At 43.5% G+C, this 13,944-nt stretch overlaps 1 protein-coding gene and 1 long non-coding RNA gene across 4 annotated transcripts in view; both read left to right on the top strand.

Moving 5' to 3' along the window:
* LOC105488798 (polypeptide N-acetylgalactosaminyltransferase 18) overlaps positions 1-13,944 on the top strand; it is a 361,583-nt gene that overhangs the window by 305,691 nt on the left and 41,948 nt on the right. The gene's annotated exons all lie outside the window — the stretch shown is intronic.
* Positions 1-13,944, top strand: part of LOC105488782 (uncharacterized) — a 33,165-nt gene continuing 19,221 nt past the window's right edge. Inside the window, exons 1-2 of the long non-coding RNA XR_011610814.1 lie at positions 1-12,873; positions 13,663-13,725. This is a non-coding gene — a long non-coding RNA (uncharacterized lncRNA). The remainder of the gene's footprint in view (positions 12,874-13,662; positions 13,726-13,944) is intronic.

Here is a 13,944-nt window from a genome sequence, read left to right on the forward strand (position 1 = left end):
CCTCTAAGAGATTCCTGTGCCAGGAGTGTGCATGTGAGTGCCTGGCATGGGGAAGGAGAGCTAGGCTCTGTCATGGCAGCTCTGGGACCAGGGGCCTCTGGGGCTTTTCATTAGGGCACATCCTCGTGAGCTGAAGAGGATGGGTCACATCTGCCTTGCCTGGAAGGAAGGTGGGGGAGTAGATGCTATGACTCCAGGATCCTCCAGGATGGGGAGGATGAAAGGGGTTACATTTCTAAAGAGAAACACCTGCTTCCTTTGGAGAAACTATGGGTACATCACAGTTCTGACTCTGACAACCAAGCTGCTCCCTAGCAAGAGTGGGAGGTTCTCCCAAGCTCCCTGAAATGTCCGAGTCCCTTCAGAATGCCATGGCATGGTCTTCAGCTCTGCCCTTTAGTAGATCATAGCTGGGGCCAAAATTTATAGCCATGGGCCTTCTTTCCAGCTCTTCTTCTGACTTTCTCCTGGTGGAGAATGAAGGGCAGCTACCGGGAAAATAATTTATTCTTACAAATTCTCCATTCATAGTCTAAGCTTCAGATACTCAAAGAGGATGCCAAGACACAGGCAAGAGAAATGGTTCGTTGAACAAAGTACAGCAGACAACCCTTGACCAAGAATGTCATAGGCTGACCTGTTCTGAATTGATAACATTCCCAGAGTGTACTTATCTCCAGAAGTACACAATGATTTAAAAAGATATTTGAGCATATAAGATATGCCTATGTGTGCAATTACAATTAAAAGAGTATTTAAAAGAGCTGTTGCCTACCAAAACACACAACTGAAGGACATCATGACATGTATGTCACTATGTGTGTGAATGATGAGCCCTCCCAGGGACTGGCCATTGTCACCGCTACCATCTTGTCCTTTTGGGGGACTGAGTTGCTGTGACATTACTGGCTGGTTAATTGCAGGCCAGCAGATCAGGCTACGCCCACAGGACCCAGTATGGCAACACATTCTTCATTGTTACAATGGTGTGACATTTTTAATGAGTGACTATCTTTTTAAACATTATATTGAAGTAAAACATATATAGAGGGAATACATGAATTATAAGTGTACAGCTTAATCAATTTCCAGACTGAACACACCCAGATCAAAAATAAGAGTATTGCTGCCTGATTTTGAATTCTACATAAGTAGGATTATATAGTATATATTTTCTTACGTTGACTTCTTTCATAATTATATTTTTTTTAATTTTTATTTTTATTTCAATGGTTTTTGAGATTCAGGTGGTTTTGGTTACATGGATACTTGGATAAGTTCTTCAGTGGTGATTTCTGAAATTTTAGTACACCCATCACCCAAGCAGTGCACATTGTACCCAGTATGTACTCTTTTATTCCTCACCCCTCCTCCCAACCTTCCCCGCCACATCCCCAAAATCCATTATGTCATTCTTATGCCTTTGCCTCCTCATAGCTTATCTCCCACTTATATAAAAGCGAAATCATACGATATTTGGTTTTTCATTCCTGGATTACTTCACTTAGAATAATGGCCTTCAGCTTCATCCAAGTTACTGCAAAAGACATTATTTTATTTCTTTTTATGGCTGATTAGTATTCCATGATGAATATATACCACATTTTCTTTATGCACTCGTTGGTTGATGGGCACTTAGGTTGGTTCCATAGTTTTGCAATTGTGAATTGTGCTGCTATAAACATGCGTGTGCATGCATCTTTTTCATATAATGACTTCTTTTCCTTTGGGTAGATACCCAGTAGTGGGATTGCTGGATCAAATGGTAGTTCTACTTTCAGTTCTTGAAGGAATATCCATACTGTTTTCCATAGTGGTTGTACTAATTTATATTCCCACCAGCAGTGTAAAAGTGTTCCACACACCAAAAGAAATAATCATTAAACAGACAACCCACAGTGTGGGAGAAAATATTCACACACTATGCATCCAACAAAGGATAAATATCCAGAATCTACAAGGAGCTCAACAAATCAACAACAACAACAAAAAATAATCTCATCAAAAAGTGGGCAAAGGATATGAATAGACAATTCTCAAAAGAAGATATATAAACAGTCAACAGACATATGAAAAAAATGTTCTGCATCACTAATCATCAGGGAAATGCAAATTAAAACAACAATGAAATACCACCTTACTCCTGCAAGAATGGCCTAACTAAAAAGTCAAAAACCAATAGATGTTGGCATGGATGTGGTGAAAAGGGAACTCTTTCATCATTACATTTCTGAGATACATCCCTGCTATTACATGTAGTTGTAATTTGTTCATTTTAACTACTGTGTAGTATTCCATTTTATAAGTATACCATAATTCATCATCTATTCAACTGCTGATGGACACTTGAACTACGGCCAGTTTGGAAGTATCATGAATACTGCTGCTATGAACAGCCTTGATCATGTCGTTTGGTATACATATATGCTCACTTCTTTTGGATTTATGCCCAGAAGCAGAATTGTTGAGTCATAGGATTGACATATGTTCACTTTTAGTATACATTGCCTGTATTAGTCTGTTCAGGTTTCCAAAACAAAATATCACAGGCCTTAAACCACATAAACTTATTTTCTCACAGTTCTGGAGGCTGGGAAGCCCAAGATCAGAGTGCTGGCCAATTCAGTGTCTGGTGAGGGCTCCCTTCTTGTCTTGAAGATGGCCACCTTCTTGCCGTGTCCTCACATGGGAGAGGCAGATAGCACACAACAATGAGCCCTCTGGTGTCTATTCTCATAAGGATGCTAATCCTGTCAGGTCAGGGCTGTATCCCTGTGACCTCACTTAACCTTAACTTAAAGATTTGAAGAATTATCAGCTATCCATGTTGCAAAAAACTGAGAAAGCTCTTTCTGAAAATAATGCTAAGGTGTGGCTCATGATAAAGAGAACATGAGTTTGACTTAGGTGGACTTTGCCAGCCATTTCAACAGAAGTCAGGAATAGAGATGAAATTACACCTGTAGAGAGACTGCCAGTTTAAACTAAATGGGAGACAGAGAAAGTGGGATGGAATGAAAGAATGCTGTTCGACTTTGGAGTCCATAGGACTGTAAGGACCATAGAGCTATTTGGCTGTCAATGTGCTCTATTCCTCAAGAAAAGGAAGAATGATGCAAAAGGCATTTTTAGGGATTGTCAGGACTGCCACTCCCACATAAGGCCAGGAGAAGGGCTGGTGCCCTGTCTAGCCTAAGGGCCAGGGCCACCCCACACAGCCATGGTAGTGATGCTGGCACCCCAGTAGGCCTGGAGGGCAGAGCATTGAGCCAAAGAGGGCTATTCTCGAGCCTTAAGAGCTAATGGAATTTGACTTGCAAAGATTTTGAGCTTGCTTGGGACTCATCACTCTTTCCTTCATTCTGATGTCTCCTGGAATGAGAATATCTATTCTATGCCTTTCCCACAGTTGTGTTTTGGAACCACATGACTGATCTAATTCCACAGGCTCACATTCGAAGAGAAATTTTTCCTTGGGATGAATTGTACTTGGAGTCTCATTTACCTGATGTAGATGATATTTAGTTGAGACTTTGAACTTTAGAGTTGATGCTAGAATGAGTTAAGACCTTTGGGGCTGTTGGGATGGAATGATGTATTTTGCACACCTTAAAAACATGCATTTGGGGAAGCCAGGGGCAGATTGTTATGGACTGCATTGTGCCCCTCCTTGAAAATCATATGTTGAAACCCTGACCCTGGTAGTATTTCAAGTGAGGAAGTAATTAAGGTCAAGTCAGGTCATAAGGGTGGTGCCCTAATCTGATAGGATTAGTGTCCTTATAAGAGTAGACATCAAAGAGCTTGATCACTAGCTTTCTTTTCTCTCTGCCATGAAAGACACAGTGATACAGCAGCTGTCTGCAAGCCACGAAGTAGTTCCTCAGCAGAAACTAAATTGGCCAGCATCTTGATCTTGGACTTCCCAGCCTCCAGAACTGTGAGAAAATAAATTTGTTATTTATGCCACCTAGTCTGTGGTACTTTGTGACAGCCTGAGCCAATGAATACACTGCCAAACAATTTTCCAAAATTGTTTTACCAATTCTTACTTCTCCCAGCTTTATATTAGAGTTCTAGTTGCTCTACATCCTTGCCAACATTTGGTATTACCCATATTTTTATAGCCATTGCAGTGGGGGTATAGTACTATCACTCTGTGGTTTTAATTTGCAGTTCTCTGATTATTAATGAAGTTGGGCACCTGGGTTTTCAGCATAGAATGTCTTCATGTTATCCTTGAATGTGGACCAAGGTAGCCAGGTCACAAGTAGTTGGTCTTTCCACAAATTCTTGCTCTGCTTTCTGATACTTGTGATCTTATCTGGACCAAATGTTGAATGTTTTGTCTGTGTGATGGTAGGTGTTGGCCTGAGCAGAGGCTGCCAGTTCTCTACCAGCTGCAGATGATACAATATGGGACATTATCTGTCATAGTTACAGTGTGGATTCTGGAGCCAGATTGCCTGAATCTAAATACCAGCTTTGAACCTTTCTAGTTGTAAAATCTTGGCAAGGTTTTAAAATCTGGGCCTAATTTTTAAATTTGTAAAATGTGGATTAATAATGGTAGATACACCAAAAATGTTGTTGTGAGGATTTAACACATGTAAAATATTTAAAACAATACCTGGTATGTAGTAAGTCCTCAATAAACGTTATCTATTAGTATTTCTATAAGGATAGTGTTACCATTATTACTCCACTCTAATCCTGACTCCTGTTCAGTGTAAATACCCTCAAGGTTCTAGCTGCAACCAACCCTGGACTGACTTTCCTTGACCCCATGGTGCCATCTGCCATGGGGGCCTGCCCTGGTCAAAACCTACCCATAGGCCAGGCATGGTGGCCCACACCTGTAATCCCAGCACTTTGGGAGGCCGAGGCAGGCAGATCACCTGAGGTCAGGAGTTAAGAGACCAGCCTAGCCAACATGGCAAAACCCTGTCTCTACTAAAAATACAAAAAAATTAGCCAGGCATGGTGGCGCACACCTGTAATTCCAGCTACTCGGAAGGCTGAGGCTGGAGAATCACTTGAACCTGGGAGGCAGAGGTTGCGGTGAGCTGAGATTGCACCACTGCCCTCCAGCCTGAGTGACAGAGTATGAGACTCCATCTCAAATAAACAAAACAAAACAGAAAACCCACCCATAAACTACTGGAGCATCACTGAGTTACTATGGCACCAAAAATGTAAGGGAGTTAAGGAAAGGGCAGTGAAGTGGGCATTGGGATGCTTGAGTTCAAGGGTTTGTCTTGCCACACAATTGCAACATCACCTTAATCTTCTCTGGGCTTTTATTTTGTTTTACTATTTTATTGAGGTAGAATTTTATACTAAAATACACGAATCTTAAGTGCACAATTCTTAACTTTGTATACACTGTACGATCACCATTAAGTTCAAACCTATGATTCCAGAAGGCTTCCTCATTTGTCCTCTTGGTCATACCTCCACCCAAAGGTAAGGATTGTTTTGACCACTCTCACCACTGATGAGTTTCATCTGAGCCTGTATTTCTGTCTGCAGATGATGAAGCTGGACTGGGTTTCTTTAGGCCCAACACTCCCAGCTCTGACAATCTGCTTATCTCTAATTCCTTTGTTTTGAAATTCATTTGGCCTGGGAAACTGTGAATTTGTGCTTGCCAGGAATGCTAGGAACTGCCTTTGTAAATAAGCTGCTTGATGTGAAGCTGCAGCAAGTCTCAAAGACTTGGGTCTCCCTTCCCCATCCCCCAAAGCCACAGAACATGCAGCTGGGCTGTACAGGGAGCACTTGGTGTCCGGGTGACCTTTCACGCCAGGCTGTGCTCAGATGCACAACTGTCAGTGCTGTGTAGGGAGGTTTGGGACCAGTCTCAGATTATACACATTTCCCAGGAAGGGGTAGGGATGCTGCTGTGGTAGGACTCTGTTGAGGCTGTGGCCTGCCCACTGAGCTGGGAGAGCTGGAAAGGACAAGGTTATCCTGGGGATGGGCTGTGTATTCCCAACCTGAGCTCCTACATCCACCCATGATAAATGCAGGGGTAGGGGTTGAGTGAAGGGTAAGGGGATGCTGTCTGGCAAGACTTCCCAAAGGCATCTTCCAGACTGCAAGAAGTTCACTGCTCATGGAAGAGTAAGAAAAGGGGTACTCTAAGATGTGCTACCTGAGGATGAAGTCAGGGTACATCTCAGAAGGAGACTGTGGAAAGGTGAGGACCCCAAAGATCCTCTGAATCCTGCAGACTTGGCCCAAATCAAACATTCAACATGCATTTTCAGGAATGTCACCCCCTCCTACTGGCAGCTCTCAGCAAAATCTTTCTTGTTACCATGGCCACATAGGACAAGGAGAGCTTTGGGAAAGTCATGCATATGGGGATGGAGCTGTCACATGCCATTGTGCAGGTTGTGCACTGTACAACTGCAGGAGATGGAGGTGGCACTTCACATTGTTGCCTGGGGAATATAAAGCAACGCAGGGTAATGGTGTTTCTGACCTCTTCTATGGAACCTTACATATTCATCCCTAAACATCACACTTGATAGGAAGCCTGAAAATGCTGAAAGACAATTTCTGAGGCAATATACAGTGATTAAGAACCAGACTATATGGGTTTAAATCCCAGCCATGCCACTTACTAACTGAGTCTCTTAGGTGAGTGTCTCCTCATGCTTCAATTTTGTTGCCTGGAATGAAATTGGCTGGTGGTTGGTGGCCCCTTGACTTGTAGCAGCATAAGAGAGAATATAGTAGTGCCAACTTTGCAGAGTTGTTATAAGGGTTAAATAAATCAATGCACATAAAGTGTTTAGAGAACAAAACCTGATACACAGTCATTGCTTACTAAATGTTGGCTATTGTTATTATTACCAGATTGGTAAAGACACTCGAGACTGTGTCCTTGAATTAATAGAATAGGAATTGTTTAGCTTAAAAAGAGAACAGATTTAAGGGGGACGTTAAAACTCCTTCCAAATTATAAAGACGCAGAGTTTTGGCTGAGCATGAGGAAACTCTTCCCAATCATTGGCTCAGGTTATTTTGACATCTCTGTCATCAGCACTGAGCCATGTTTGGCAGGCTCTGGGGACATTCTGAAGGATTTTTATATCATGTAGGCTCTTAAGGTAAGGAATTCCTAAGGGCTCTTGCACCCTGGAATTGTATGACTTTTTAATTCATTACCTTGTCCAAATCAAGGTAATGGCTCATAGCAGCATAACTCTACCCTTCACATGACATTCTCCGTGTGTGTCTGTGTCCATAGTGCTCCTTTTCAATGAACAGCATTCATGTGCCAGATACCGTTCTTGGCCCTGGGAAACAGGGATGAACCAGAAAAAAGTGAGTGTCCTTATGAAGCTACATTCTGGTGCTAGAAACAGACTATTCTCTATTTTCTAATCTTCAAATCTTCACCACAGCCAAGATTTGAATTTGTTTCTCTCTTGAGCATTACATATGGGCAACATTTGAGCTTCATGACTTGGATTTCAGCCAGCAATGGCCAAGAATGGTGAAAGTGTAGGAAGCGCAAGAAGGCAGGACTGCAGGCTGGCCCCGTTCATCTTGCTGACTTTGTAAGATGGTTAAGCAGGTACTGAGTGCATTTGAGGAACTGAGTATCTGTAGGCATTTTCTAAAGAAAAATGTTAAAATAATATGGAGAGATTAAATGCAAAAGTGGTTCATGTCCTATGGGGAAATAAAATTATAGCTTTTCATGTGATCTTTTCTACACAGACAGAAATCTAGGAGTTAGCGTACAACTTCATAGTGTCTGAGTGAGAACCAAAAGGTAAATAGCAAAGTCAAACATGAGTACATTCTCTTGGAAAATTATATACTCTTGGGTGTGCCCGTTAATGTCCTAGGATAATATTAAAACGACAGGCCACCTCCCCTCTTTGTTTTTGCCTTATTTCTAGGTTTCAGGTATTTTTCTTAGTCTTTTCACAAAGTTTGTTGAAGGTTGAGGGACACTCTAGGCCACTAGTGACTCAGTGACTCTTATGGGTCACAGTTTGACCATGTGACCTTTTCCCCTGCAGAAGTTTCCTGGGGCTGCCATAACAAAGTACCACAAGCGCATGGCTTAAACAACAGAACATGTCTCACAATTCTGCAGCTTAGAAGTTTGAGATTGGTCTCAGTAGGGCCAAGCTCCCTCTGAAGGCCTAGGAAAGATTTTACTCCAGGCTCTTTCCTAACTTCTGCTGGTCCCTTGGCTTGTAGCAACTTAACATCATACTTCTCATGGCATTATCAATCTGTGTGTCTGTGTACAAATTGCCCCTTTTTCTAAGGACACTACTCATGTTGGATTAAGGGGTCCATTCTACTTCTGTGTGACCTCATGCACACGTAATTATATCTGCAATGACTCTATTTCCAAATAAGATTATATTATGAGGTACTGGGGGTTAGGACTTTCACATATGAATTTTGGGGTGACAATCCAACTTGGGTCACCTCCAAGTGGAAATGGAAACCTGACTCTCACTTTCTAGGCCAAAAAGTGTCTCCTATCACTTCCTCTCTCATTTCATTGGCCAGACCTGGTAACATGGTCCTGCCTGACTCAGAGGGGTAGCAACTTGTGGTTTTTCTGTGTGTCCAGGTCTTGTCTTTGTCACAAGAACTTAGATATTTTCTAAATCAATGTTACCTCTGACAAATAAATAATAATAAGAAGAAGAAAATGGCATCTGGGATGTGAACTGACTTGCCTGAAGTCACACTGCAAGTTACTGGCAAAGATGGGACTAGGAAGGATGCCAGTATTTTGACTTCCAGTTTCTCCTTCATTGTTTCATTCATTCATTCATCAAACATATGATAGATTGTTTTTTATGAAGTCCTCATATTTTGGAAAGTTTCATTTTCCTTGAAGAAGAAGCCTCGTCTGGCAATAAAAAACAAAACTGACAAGTGGAACCTAAAGAATTTCTGCATAGCAAAAGAAACTATTAACAGAGTAAACAGACAACATACAGAATGGGAGCAAATATTCACAAACTATGCATCTGATAAAGCTCTGCGATCCAGAATCTATAAGGAACTTAAATCAACAAGCAAAAACAAATACCCCATTAAGAATGGGCAAAGGACATGAGCAGACAGTCCTCAAAGGAAGACATACAAGCAGCCAACAAACAATGAAAAAATGCTCATCATTACTAATCATCACAGAAATGCAAATCAAAACCACCATGAGATACCATCTCCCACCAGTCAAAATGGCTATGATTAAAAAGCGATAGGAAGAGTTTTGTGGAGCAACTTATAGTGGGATCCAGTGGGGCCCAAAAATATTGGAGACCCAAAGACATCTTGGGCCGGACAAAGGGACAGGTTTCACATCTGTGTTTAAACCTTTTGAGAGACTGTGCTTCAATGCCATTGAAAAAGTTCACTCTGTTGTCGTTGTGATATTCCCAGGTCTCAGAGAAGGCCTTGGATAGGAGAAAATAGAGTGTAACTAATCCAATTAGTGAGGTGAAGCTGCTGAGAACCACGCTAATTAGTTAATGCGTAAACGTAACCATTTTATTTAAATTAGCAGCAAATTTCAAGCAATCCTCAGAATAACTGAGAATATTAGCCCTGATTAGTGTAACAGCCTGGAAAATTTCTTCTGGTGGGAAACATACAATAGTGGGGTCTCCCCACCAGGTCTTTATTCAGTCAATCACTCATTCATTTGTTCATCCAATAAACATGTGTTGAGTATTATTTTATGCCAAGCATTATAAGACAAAAAGGCAGCTTTGCCCAAGTCCCTGCCCTGGAGGAGTTCCTGTCTGGAGAGGGAGGTAGGAACTTAGATGATCACAGTTTATACAATGAAATCTTGCAACCTACTGCTCCACACTCCCTTCCCACTAGCCCACAAAAAGAGAGCAGGAATAAAACCAGGTCTGGGGATTTCTCCCGTTCTTTCTGCCTAAATTTATTAGACAGTAAAAGATATGGGGGTTTCGGGGGAGTGCTCTTTCTATGGAAAGGTAAATTCTTGGTTGTAGGAGAAGAAAGATGAAAGCGACTTTAATTCCTTCTGATGTTTTTGAAATACTAAAGCTGCCACGTTTATGCTTCAGGAAGTGCTTTGACTCAAGGTTTAAAGATTAGAGTTGAGATGAAAGAAGTACTCTATTTTAACCTGGAGATGAATTCCATGAAGCCATCACCTCTCCCCTGCGTGGTATTGGCCCCAGTGTCTGCAGGGGCATTAAAGACCTCTCATGGATTGTGCTTGCACCCCCAGACCTTTCACGTCACATCTCAGAGACAATTGCAAAAGTTTTCCTTTGTGAGCCAAGAATTTAAATGTCTAGCCACTACTCTGTGGCCTTTGGCAAATTTCTCCAGTTTTCTATGATTTTTGTCTGTAAATAAATAAGAATACCAGGGCACTGGGTGGCTGTGCAGTTTGGAAAAAGCCCTGAGTTTATTTCTGGGCTTTACCATTATGAAGTTGTGCCCTCCGTGACTCTGTGGCGTGTGGTTCCATTGCTCAGGCGCCTGCTGGTGAATGGTATTGGGAGCCCTGACAGGGTAGTGTTCGGGGGAGCCTCACACACTCCTGCAGCTTTGCCTGGTCACCTCCAGCTTTGCATTATTTAGGGGCTAATCCAGATAGGGTTAATTGGGTCTCTGTACTTATTGTCCTCTGAGCTGTCACCTCGCCTGGTTCCAGGGACCACCGTTCACATCAGTACAGGGTGATGTGGGGACTGGCCCTGTGGGGCTCTCAGCTTCTGCTTGCCGCACGTTCCGTTTCTCGGTGCAGGGTGGTTGTTTGAGGGGGTGTTCTTTGCTCCAGAGGACCCAGGGCATTGGTGGATGTGCAATGTGGTAGAAAGAGTGCAGACAAGAGATCAGATAAGGGTTGGGGTCCAGGCCCCATTTTGCCCGTACCACATGTGTGACAGGGGCAAGTGATCTGATCTTTCTAACCTCAGTTAGGTTCATAATCTGTAAAACTGGGATGTAACTTGCACATCACTGAAGTATTGTGAGGGATGTGATGGCCTGTATGCCATGGTGCCTGGCCCAGTGCCCCGCATGTGATGGTGATGGTAGGTGTTACTATGCCTCACCCAAGAGCAAACACTCCACGGGTGAAGAAAGGGGACATTGGAGGCTAAGAGTTGGGCTGAACACCTGCGGTTATCCCCACTCCAGTATCCCTGGGCTGGGGTGGCTCCCTTCATTCCAGCAGCCCTTTGAGAATCCATGAAGACCCCATGACTAACGTATCCTTGCCTGTGTTCCGGAGCTCAGGAACGTGCTCTTCCGACTGTCTGCTCATGGGTAAGTGATGACGGAGTGAGTTTCAATAATCCAGCCTGTAGTCTCACTCCTTCCTGATGATCCCACTGAAAGGACGTGAACGGACCTTGCTAGGTTAACCAGGCTGTGAATCTCAGCTCTGCCACTGGTTGGCTTGTGACCTGGGATAGAATATGTAATTTCTCTTTACCTCAAGAATCTATAACTTAAAGTTTAGTTCATAGGAAATACCATATAACTGTGGGTTATATTATTTTTATGTCTTAATATATAATATTTATATATGTGTTTATGCATTTACTTCTGTATGTACACACACACACACACACACACACACACACATACACACACATAATTAGTATGTGTCCGTCTCTGCTAGACACTTTCAGTATGTCAGTCGATGTAATCTCAAAACCACCTGACAGCTTATCCTCATTTGGCTCAAACATGTAAAGATGTCCCTAGGTCCCACCACCAATAGTTGAGTGTGTAAGCCATAAGTCCTAGAACATGATTATAGGTTTTACTGTGTCACAGCCAGAAGCAACTGCTCCCATGGTGAAGGCTGGGAAGAGGAGGGCTAGCATCCAGCAGCCCTGCTTTCTCCAGCAGCACTGCCTCCTTAGATTCCACGGCCTCCACAGGGCATGGCCCAAAGGACTTTCACAGCTGCCTACTGGAACCTACCTGCAGTTATCCCTGATTCTCAGGCCACCCAGAGCTGGTGCCCATTCTCTGGGTGAGGTGAGCACCCAGCCGGCTTCCCACCCTGTGTTTAGAAAGAACCTTATTTCCATTTCTGTTTTCGGAGTTGCAAAAGAGAGGCAGACCAGCCGTCTCCTGCCTGGACACATCAGCTCAGTGTGGGGGGTGCAGGCAGACAGGGAGGGAGCCCACGGATGTTATAGGCACACAGATGTTAGTGCCGCAGTGCTAACCTTCTCTGCACCAAGTGATGGTGAACTCTGGGCTGCTCCTGCAGCTTCCATGCTAAAAAAAGGAGCTGCTTGATTTGTTATTCATTCCACATGATATGTTTTTCACTTCATGTCCAAACTCCGCAATTAGAGTTGTAAACAGTGAGTTTTGCATGACTTTTATTAAGCTCCTGCAGACTGGGAAGAAGCAGTCATTAGCAGCTCCACAGTGGGCCCATGTTCAGACTCACTAACGAGAGATGGACTGAGTCTCTTGCCCTCCACCCACCATTCTTTGGAGAGTCTTGCTTCCCAGGCCTCTCTGGCCTTGGGGACAGGTCACCAAGCCCAGTGACAGAGGAGCTGATTTTAGATCCCGCCTTGGCTCTGTGCTCTCTGACAAGTCACGTTACCTCTTTGAGCCTTCCTGATCACGTTCAATAAAGTAACAAACCTGCATGTGCCTAGCACCAAATCAGGCACAGAACTGGGCTCAGTAATATTGGTCTCTTGTTCAAACTGGAGTAATCTCTCAACAAACATTCATGATTATTAAAGGTAGCTTGCATTTGTTGCTTACTGTTTCTAGGTGCTTTGTGAATGTAAGCTCGGTTAATACTCTCAAAGGCCCTTTGAAGTAGGCACTGCTATTATCCAGTCTTTACAGGTGAGAAAACTGGGGCTTAAGGCAGGTATGTAACTTGCTCAAGGTTACACAATTACTGAGTGGTAGAACCTGGTTTGGAACCCAGGTTGCCTAACTTCAGACCCCATGCTCAGAGCCATGACTCAATACTGTCTCCCTGGTTTAGTTAACACGTGGCTCCCACTCTCAGGAAGTTCTCTAGACAGAGACAGGACAATAAGCCATCACAGGGTGGTGTGATGCCAGCTGGGCACACAGGCAATGTGCAGTGCACACTTGCTAATGAGTGAAGGTTGCAGTGAGAATATGGGATGGACTTCCTGGTTAGTCAACTACCCAGGCATACTCTTCTCCTTAGGATCTCAAGGAAAACTGAATCTAATTTGCAGTTTTCTCCCTGACAGTACTGACAGCAGGTTTCTAAGATTTGGTTGGAGGAGATTTGAAAACATCACTCAATCAGTGCTACCCTTCCCCATCCACCCTGGGCTTGGTCACAGGCTGCAGGCTACAGGCTCATAAGCTCCCTCCTGGCTTGTGAGGGCTGTCTACACACGCCTCCTGCCTTTAAGGTTCTCCACTTTCTCTGAGGAATTGAGGTACCCATCTCCCCACTGGGAGATACCTAATCTCAGCATTCCAGGGCCTGAGCATTAGAGCCAAAGCCCCCCACTTCCCTTCTTCCCTTTCTCATCCCTCAAGCCTCAGCCCAAAGCCTACTTCTTTAGGGCAGTGTTTCCTGATTATCCCATCTAAGGTGCCCTTACTTGTTATTCTTAGATCTCTGTACCTTGTCTGATTTTTTTACAGCTCTTGGATTTGGTGATTATTTGTGAATTGTTACACCTGATGGTCTTTCTCCACCACTAGATGGTGAGTTCCTCCAGGGCGAGGCCTTTGTTTTATTCTCCAGGTGGCCCCTTGTTCCTAGTGCACCACCTGGCACAGGGAAGCCACTCAATGCACCTCTGTTTCCTAAATGAATGTTAAGAAAGTTGTTGATTTTTTTATGTAAATGAAGGCTTAGCCAGTCTTCCACACAGAGCTCTCCTAGCAGCCTGCACAGACACACAGCCCTTGAAAATTCCCAGC

The sequence above is a fragment of the Macaca nemestrina genome, chromosome 12 (assembly GCF_043159975.1).
Source record: "Macaca nemestrina isolate mMacNem1 chromosome 12, mMacNem.hap1, whole genome shotgun sequence".
Taxonomy (NCBI): Eukaryota; Metazoa; Chordata; class Mammalia; order Primates; family Cercopithecidae; genus Macaca; species Macaca nemestrina.